The following is an 8178-nucleotide window of genomic DNA, read 5'->3' on the forward strand; positions in this document are numbered from 1 at the left end:
GAATGGGATGAGAAGTAGTCACCGCTACTGGAGGGTTCCTCATCGCCGCCACTGCAACTTGCAGTTGTCGTCGTCGTCATTGTCATCGTCTACATTGCCGTCCGTGAAGCCATCGCCACCGTCGAAGCTCAGAGTTGCCATCGAACAGAACGTGAAGAGAAAAAGGGAGCTCACGAGTGCAGACAAGGACACACTGGTGGTAGGTAGTCACCGCAATGCTGCCGCTGTCGCTACCACTGCCGCTGCCGTTGCTTCCACCGTCTCCGCCGGAGCTCCTCGATGCAGTTTTTACCACCGGGGGTTACTGTCGGAGCTACTGCGGCCTGTTCCGTCATTCTTCATGAGTGGGGTAAGTGTTCTTTGTCTAGAACCCTAAAAAATTATAGTTCTGTTAAAGTTTGTTAAAGATGTTGAGGTGTTGGTACCATAGGGTTGAGTTTTGGTAATTGCATGTCAAAAATTAAGGTTGCTGCTTAACCACCGGAGCTTTTGGTCGCTGTCAGAGCTGCTGTCAGGTCAGTTTGGAGACTGCTATTTCATTCTTTTATTGCAGTAAGTTAACCATATTCTGAAACTATCACTGCTAGTGTTTTGGTTATTTGTTATTGAGAATTTTGCGATGTTAACATTCTAGGATTGAGTTTTGGTAATTGTATGATTTGAAATAAAATTTGTTGCTGTTGTTTCGGAAGTAAACGAAGCCATGGATACAGCTACTGCTATTGTGGGCCAAAGGAAAAAAGGGATTTAATGTATTTAATTATGTAAATCACGGTTAATTGAGGTAGGGGATTTAAATTAAAATACTTTAAACATTGAATAATTGACAAATTTAGTAAATTAATGCAAATGAATGAATGTCAGTGATGTAAATGATCTTCTACTGTAATTGAATATGTTATGTTTGTTAGTGATTTATTGATTTCTGAATTTTGGTGGAACTGGTTGATTTTCTTGTGTTTGAATTTTTTGAAAGATTATTTAGAATCTTTGGAAGCAATTCTTTTAATTTTCAGTAAAAATTTAGTTGGGAAAAAGATTGAAATGTGATTTTAAAGTTTGAAATTAAATGGCCGATGATGGTTTGGAATATGTAAATGTCGTTGTTGACTATAGAAGCTAGTTGAAGTTGAATTAAGGAAACTCGCAAAGGGTGGTAAACTCCAGATTTAGGAAAGGTTATGTCGGAGTTTTTGTAAAAATGGAAGAGTTTTGGAAGTTTTGGTTATGGTTTCAGAAATGAGTTTGGTTTGATTAATTCATTAAAAGAAATATGTCTCGAGTACTTTTAAGATTTTAAAGCATGTAATAGATTTGAGGATAAATGTTTTTGAGATTTTCAATTAGGATTTTCAATTTTTAATTAATATAGCTTGGAACCTTATTGAAAAAGTTTTGAAGTTTGAAATGGTTTTGAAATCGGTTTTTTATTTAACTTATTTAATTTTGAATAACAAAAATGAATTTATTTATTTAGTTGAAGTTTAAAAAGTTAAATTACTTATTAATCAACATGTTTGGATTTAGGAATTGTGAAATGAGATAGGGTTAATAGAGCTAAATAATGGAGTTGAAAGAAAAAGAGATACTTGTGAAACGTATAGTTAAGTGGCAATTTATAAGAATTATGAGATAATAGTTGAGGACATTGAGAGTACTTTAAACTGAAATTGTGAATTATGGAGGATTGGTTTGTTAGCCTATAAGTGATAAATTAAAGAATGGTATAATGAGCTTGAATAAGAAAGACAAGATGGTCTTTGAATTAGCTTTAGGTTGAGTATAACAGATTTTGTTCTATAAGCTAGTTTATTCGCAACATTGACCTCAAGTCTAGGGTGTCGTATTAGAGACCTCATACCCGTAAGCCGTATGGAACGGCCTTTAACTCGGTGAGCATAAGAGTGTACGAAGTAGGGTTTATAATAATGATGAGAATTCTGTCTAGTATGAGATCATTAATGATAAGTGAGATTAATCTAAAGCTTATGATGAGAACTTGATTAAGTTAAGATATGTGCGAGAGATTATGATTGAGGATGATGATTATGTCATTAATGATGTGATTAGTGATGATTATGGTTATGCTAAATGATAAATTTGGTGATGATGTTGACTGTTGTGATCTACTTCACTGTTTATGGCAGATTGGCTGAGTTGGCAAAGTCTGGGTGTTATCCCGCTTGCATATTGAAATGAATTGATTGATATGATATGTGATTTGAGATATCTGAGTCGTGAATCTCCTTGGGTAGATGCAGTGGTTCACCCCCACTTGCTCCTGGTTGAGATTTGAGACTTTGTTGACCCTCCGTCACAAGATGTGACCGGACACTTAGACCATTCTGGATAATTTCTCCAAGAGATGTGAATTCCTCTTGAGAAATGTGCACATTAAGGAACTGTCCAGGGTTAGCTACCGGACATGTCGGGTTTGGCTGTATAACCGACAAATGAGCTCATTAGCTATAGAATAGACATGCACTATTTATATTTGTGTGTATTATTTTGGTGTGCATCTTGTTTTGGTTTGTCTATTTGAATAATTGGATCTATATGCTATTTGATCTAATTGCTCTATCTGTACTCTCTATTTGTATATTTTTTGTATTGCTTTGTCCGTATTTGAAAACTGACAGATTCCTCATGCTGGTGATGGTGACGCTGAGGGTTGTTCCTGATGTGGTGATGGAAGTTGAGGCAAATTAGACTTGGTATTGCGTTGATACTCTAGTTTATGTATTGGACTGATAGGAATGAGTGATGTAAATTTATTGAGTAGGAAGCCCTTAGGCACACCTTTGGTCTTTGGAAACTAAAGAAGATTCGTTACGACTTTTTTAAAATAAGATTTTTCATAGAGCTCTTCCAAAAGGTTATTTAAAAGATAAACTATTTTTATAATGGAATTCTTTCTATTTACAAGTATTTCTTTGTTTTGATGGTATTCTCTTCTCTACTAAGAACTCAAAAGAATAATGTTCTCACCCCTTTTTATATCCAACATTGATAGGTTCAGGAAGCTTTAGCACAAAATTGCAACCGAACTACAGAGCTATATGTATTTATATTTTCTGAATTTTGGTTTAGTTGAGATTTTTTCCCTCGTCATTTGTCATTTTGAATTTTTAGAGGGACAGAACTTATATTTGGAGATTGTTGAATAATGTTATATATTATATATTATCTATGATGTAAATATACTTATATGGTTAAGTGGTTTAAAACAAAGGTTTTTCATTTTCATAATTAAAAGTTCAGTTTGTATTTGCGAAGATTCAATACTAAATAAATATAGTACTAAATTAAAAGAGTAAAAGTAAGTAGTACATAAATTTTTAGTATAATTATGAGGTGTTACAAGTTAGGATATTATAGAAAAAAACAAAAAATAATTTATGCTTTTGCATATATTTTTGCAATCATACATTATATAAACTATGTAAATATTATTTTTGCATTTTCAGCTTAGGTGAAAATGCAACTAAATATATGTAATATATAGAAATTTACGCGGATCGAATATAGCTAAAATCTCTATCTGATTTGTACTAAAATCATCAGATCGAGACAAATTCAATTTAGTATTGTATTTAATCCGCACATTTGCCAATAAGATATATCCGCAAAACATAAAAATATTTTAAAAATTTTATTTCTATTAATAAAGATCAATAAAATTCTTTTTTCACTTTTTCTTAACATATTTATTCTTAAAATATTATTAAACACATTTTTTAAATAATAAAAATAAAATAGCACAATAAATATGATTATTATTAATTAAAATAAAATATATAAAAAATATTTATTTTTTGAATTTAAAAATATGTAAATCGAATACATGGATAACTACCTGAAATTTGCTCTCCGATATTATGTGTGTGTAAATTACATTCGATCCAATTCAATAGGTTTCTAGATCAGATCACATCCACAATTTTCATATCAAAATCAAATAAATATCGCAAATATACAAATTGAATCTACATGGTAAATTTCGATAATCCAATTTATTTGAGTAAATTTTTTATTCAAATAAAAAAAATGTGGTTTAATAGCTAACACTCTCAAAACTTGCAATATCAGAATGTTCTGGAATACCGATAAGTGGCCAATATTTTGACAGAGCACCACCAAACCGTGCAGACAAACATACGGGCGAACCAGCGAAAATAAAAACATTCCTGTTCACATCTGGGACCATTTCTTTTACCGCAACAAATTAAATTGACTATACGATCTTGACTTTCTTGTAAATACTAAAGTATATCACCTCAACAAAAAAATAGACAAACTAACTAATGTCCCCAAAACACCGAACAGTACTAGAACCTGCATATGTAATTGTCGTCCATACTAAGCTAATAAAATTAGAAGGAATTAAAAGAAATAAATCCTCAATACCGATGTTCATATTTTAGGATTTTTTTTATTATAAAGTAAAAAAAAATTAAATTCCAAAAACAAATTAAATAACATTATACTTTAGGATTCATTTTAGTGCTTTTTTTATCGGAGTTTTCATGAAGTCCACCCAATTCCTCCACAAACTTTATCAATTTGGACAAACTTCATGAAAAATTTCAGAAAAAAAAAAACCTAAAATACAATATTAATTTAATTTGTTTTTGAAATTAAAATTTTTTTATTTTATAATAAAAAAATTACTGATATTTCATCATATTCACAGGAGTACAGGACTCGATCAATTTGACAATGTTTAGGGGCACTGTTGCAATTTGCACACAAATCCTATGCCCGAAATGCGTTTGAGAGAGAAACAAGATAACACGAGATGTACAATGGAGAGAAATACAAAAATATTAGCATCCCTCATTTTGAAATTAATATTGAAGACTGTATATTCTAGTCCTACATACTATCTCTGCCTTAGAACAATCAAACATATTTATCACTTATCATATCTTTATATTGTATTTGGATTGATTAGTATTTGGAAAAAATCCCCAGTGCTGGTTAATTGTCACCGCTCGGAAAAACCATTAATTCCATCATAATTATAATCACAACATACATGAAACTAAAAAGGAGATACGATAAAATCTAAGAAATTAAATGAAACAACCCAGAAAATAATCATGAACAAAATTCATTACCTCTCCATATGGACAGCGAAAACATGAATAATCCGTGCAACCTAGAAAGCTGAAACAAACTCAAGATTCCACAGCTTTATTGACTTTGTTCTGGATCTCACAAAATCACTAATACAGCGAAGAGAAAAGGACAGCAAAGCTCGGAAATTTGGAGGGTGTTGATGAAAAGGCCAAGAAAAATAGCAGCAGCAAGATGAAAACGGGAACAAGGAGAAGGCTCAAAGGCGGTGGCGGCAGCGGCGGCAACACCACCGGAAGCACCAAGATTGAAAGTGTGAGGAGAACCAAAGCCATCATTGTGTACCGTAACATGCATGTAACAACTAATAATTAAGTAGCTGAAAATAACTCTTCCTCTTTCTATTCTTCGGAATTGAAGAGCCACCTATACCATTCAAAACTCTCTGTTGCGGCTCCACCTAGCTCTTCAGCGTTCATGAGTCATGACCAGAAACCTTGCACCTTTTCTTGTCAGAGCCCACGACCCTGAAAATTACTAAAAGATAAAAGTAGAAGGAAGAAAATAACCACATCGGGATTCACCAACGTACATGTTGGAACTTATTTTGGTAAATCATGACCGTCGGAGATTTTTTCTGTGTTCCACCTTTGACTCAAAGTTAATATTAGTTCCAAACATCTTTTTTAGTCTCTTTTGTGTATTTAAATAAGTGTAAAAATTTTGAATAATATTTTATAAATGTAGTAATTTATTGATTAATAATAAAGTTTTAGATAAAATTTTGACTCAATCACCACAAATTAATAATTAACTTGCTAAATTAAGAGATCCTAGTAACCAAAAATATAATTCAAAACATATATATTCGAACACAAATTCAAATCTCTTTACCGCATAAAAAATAATAGATGCTAATTGAATTTGAACTAATCTGTTGTCGAAAAAGGATACAAGGTATCCAGACAAAGTACTACTAGAGAGTACTTGCAGGCCCGTGATAGTGAATATGTACGGCAGCAATTAAAGAGGTAGCTAGGGTGAGAAAATTGTGATGAATGAATATGCGAGTGAGAAAGAAAATGAGAAGATTTTAGTTTATTTATTGGTAGAGATGTGGACAAGAATTGAATTGAAGGTCAAGGAGACTTTGTCATTGTTAATGGGAAAAGTGGTCACTGTCTGAAGATCCAAATGTCTTGGTTCAGCGAACTCAAATGTATCTTTCTATTTTTAAAAGAGAGCACGTACAGAGTAGGGTAGTAGCGATACCTATACTAATATCTAATGAATGATTCATTGTGCGGAGTCATTTTTAGATGTGTGTAAGCGGGTGTAGATGTCTTCCTTAGTCTTAGTCCCTTTTTCTTTTGGACTTTAGGAATGAAGGTCCTAGAAGGATCATATTATACAAAGATTTGATGACTTAATTTTCTTTTTATAATAATTAAACGAAAATTAAATGGGATTATCATATTATAAGATTGTAGCATATTTTATGTACATATAAAAAATAATAATCAAATTAATTGTTTGTATAGAATATAAATTAGAATGTAATATATATTATTTTTTATTTGATTTTTTGTTATTGTCACATTTTAATAATCATATAAAATTTTATTTTTTTATAATAGTAATTTTTAAATTTTATTTAAACAAAAATAATTATTTATACTAATGAATTTTGTGAATACTGATAAAAGTATTTGTTAAACAAAAAAAATTAACATTATATCTATAAAAGATAGATTTCATGTTATAAAAGTATCCAACCTCATTTTTTATTAACTTTTTAACAAAATTTTTAAATTACCCCTATCTTTTATCATCAACCTCAATTCTATTGCCATTTTTTCTTCCCAAAATTTCAAACTTTTACACTTCTTATTTTCTCCCTTCGAACCTTCGATTCTTTCCAAATCCCCCACTGACGATGAGTGTTTTATCGTTGATCTAGAGTTTCTCAAAATGGAATTCCTTCGTTGGTAGTATAGTCCAAATCAACAATAAAATCTCACAATCAAAATTCAATCCAAAAGATGTCACTATTCAATACAAAATTTATCGAAAGTATTTAGACTCTCGGATCGTTCTCCCTAGGAACTAGTGACAAGTGCACACAATTTTAGTTGTGGAAAGCAAAGGGTTTCAATGATAAGGAAGCAAACAAATAAAGGAATAAAAGAACTAGACAAAATTGCAAGTAGTAAAGTAATAAAAGAACTAAAGAACTACGTATGTAATATAAACAAGTAAGACTCAAAATTGATGGAAAAGCGGTTTAAAACATAAATGAAACCTTGACTTGGGATGAGTCATAGAATCCCTTTCTTGCCATAACCACAACTATGATAATTATGATGGATTAATCTCACTAAGTCAACCCTCGCATCGGAGAGTAAGTCAAGCGAGCATAAGTGTTCTTAACCCACAAATCCTAACTTGCTTGCTAATTATCTTAGCAACAAATTAGCGTTAGTGGGAACAAGAACAATTAACAACCAAGAATTATCACTAAATGTTGGACATTATGCCTCTAGTAATCCGTAAACTCATTTTTCCCAAGCCAAGGGATGAAAATTATCCCATAATCAAAATTGGCATTTCATCAAACACATAGAGGGCATAAACATAAAATATGAAAAAATTGGTAAATTAGTGAAAGCTGTGAACCATAAATGATCAAAATCAATAAAAGCAACTCAACAAACATATAAAAGCCATCAAACATCAAATTAAACAACTAGAAATCAAAATTGCAAGATAATGTAAATGTTGACAAATAAGATGAAAATAAAAGCAAGTGTAGAACAAGTGGTATAATAAAAGAGAGAATTAAAGAAATACTTACAACAAAATTGCTATAATCCAAAATCAAACTTGAAGTATAAAATGCTACACACCCTAACTAAGAACCCTAAGAGAGAATTTCCTAATCTACATTACTCCTACTCCCACTATGCATTTTTCCTCCTCTAAGATGGCTCCCTTCTAATGTGTTGATATGCCCTTAATATAGCACTTGATTTCAGCATCCAAGCCTTCCAAAATAGGCCAAAAGAGCCCCTAATCTACGTGACATTTCAATGGAGGCAT

The 8178-nt window shown here is 31.6% G+C and overlaps 1 long non-coding RNA gene across 1 annotated transcript; it reads right to left on the minus strand.

Annotated features, from left to right (window-relative positions):
* Positions 1-5097: 5097 nt before the first annotated feature.
* On the minus strand, positions 5098-6338 carry LOC110277808 (uncharacterized). Its single transcript, XR_002370656.2, has 2 exons — positions 6034-6338; positions 5098-5616 (listed from the first exon to the last, which is right to left on the minus strand). It is a non-coding gene; the product is annotated as an uncharacterized LOC110277808 (long non-coding RNA).
* Positions 6339-8178: the final 1840 nt, after the last annotated feature.

This window comes from Arachis duranensis, chromosome 2 (genome assembly GCF_000817695.3).
Source record: "Arachis duranensis cultivar V14167 chromosome 2, aradu.V14167.gnm2.J7QH, whole genome shotgun sequence".
NCBI classification, from domain to species: domain Eukaryota; kingdom Viridiplantae; phylum Streptophyta; class Magnoliopsida; order Fabales; family Fabaceae; genus Arachis; species Arachis duranensis.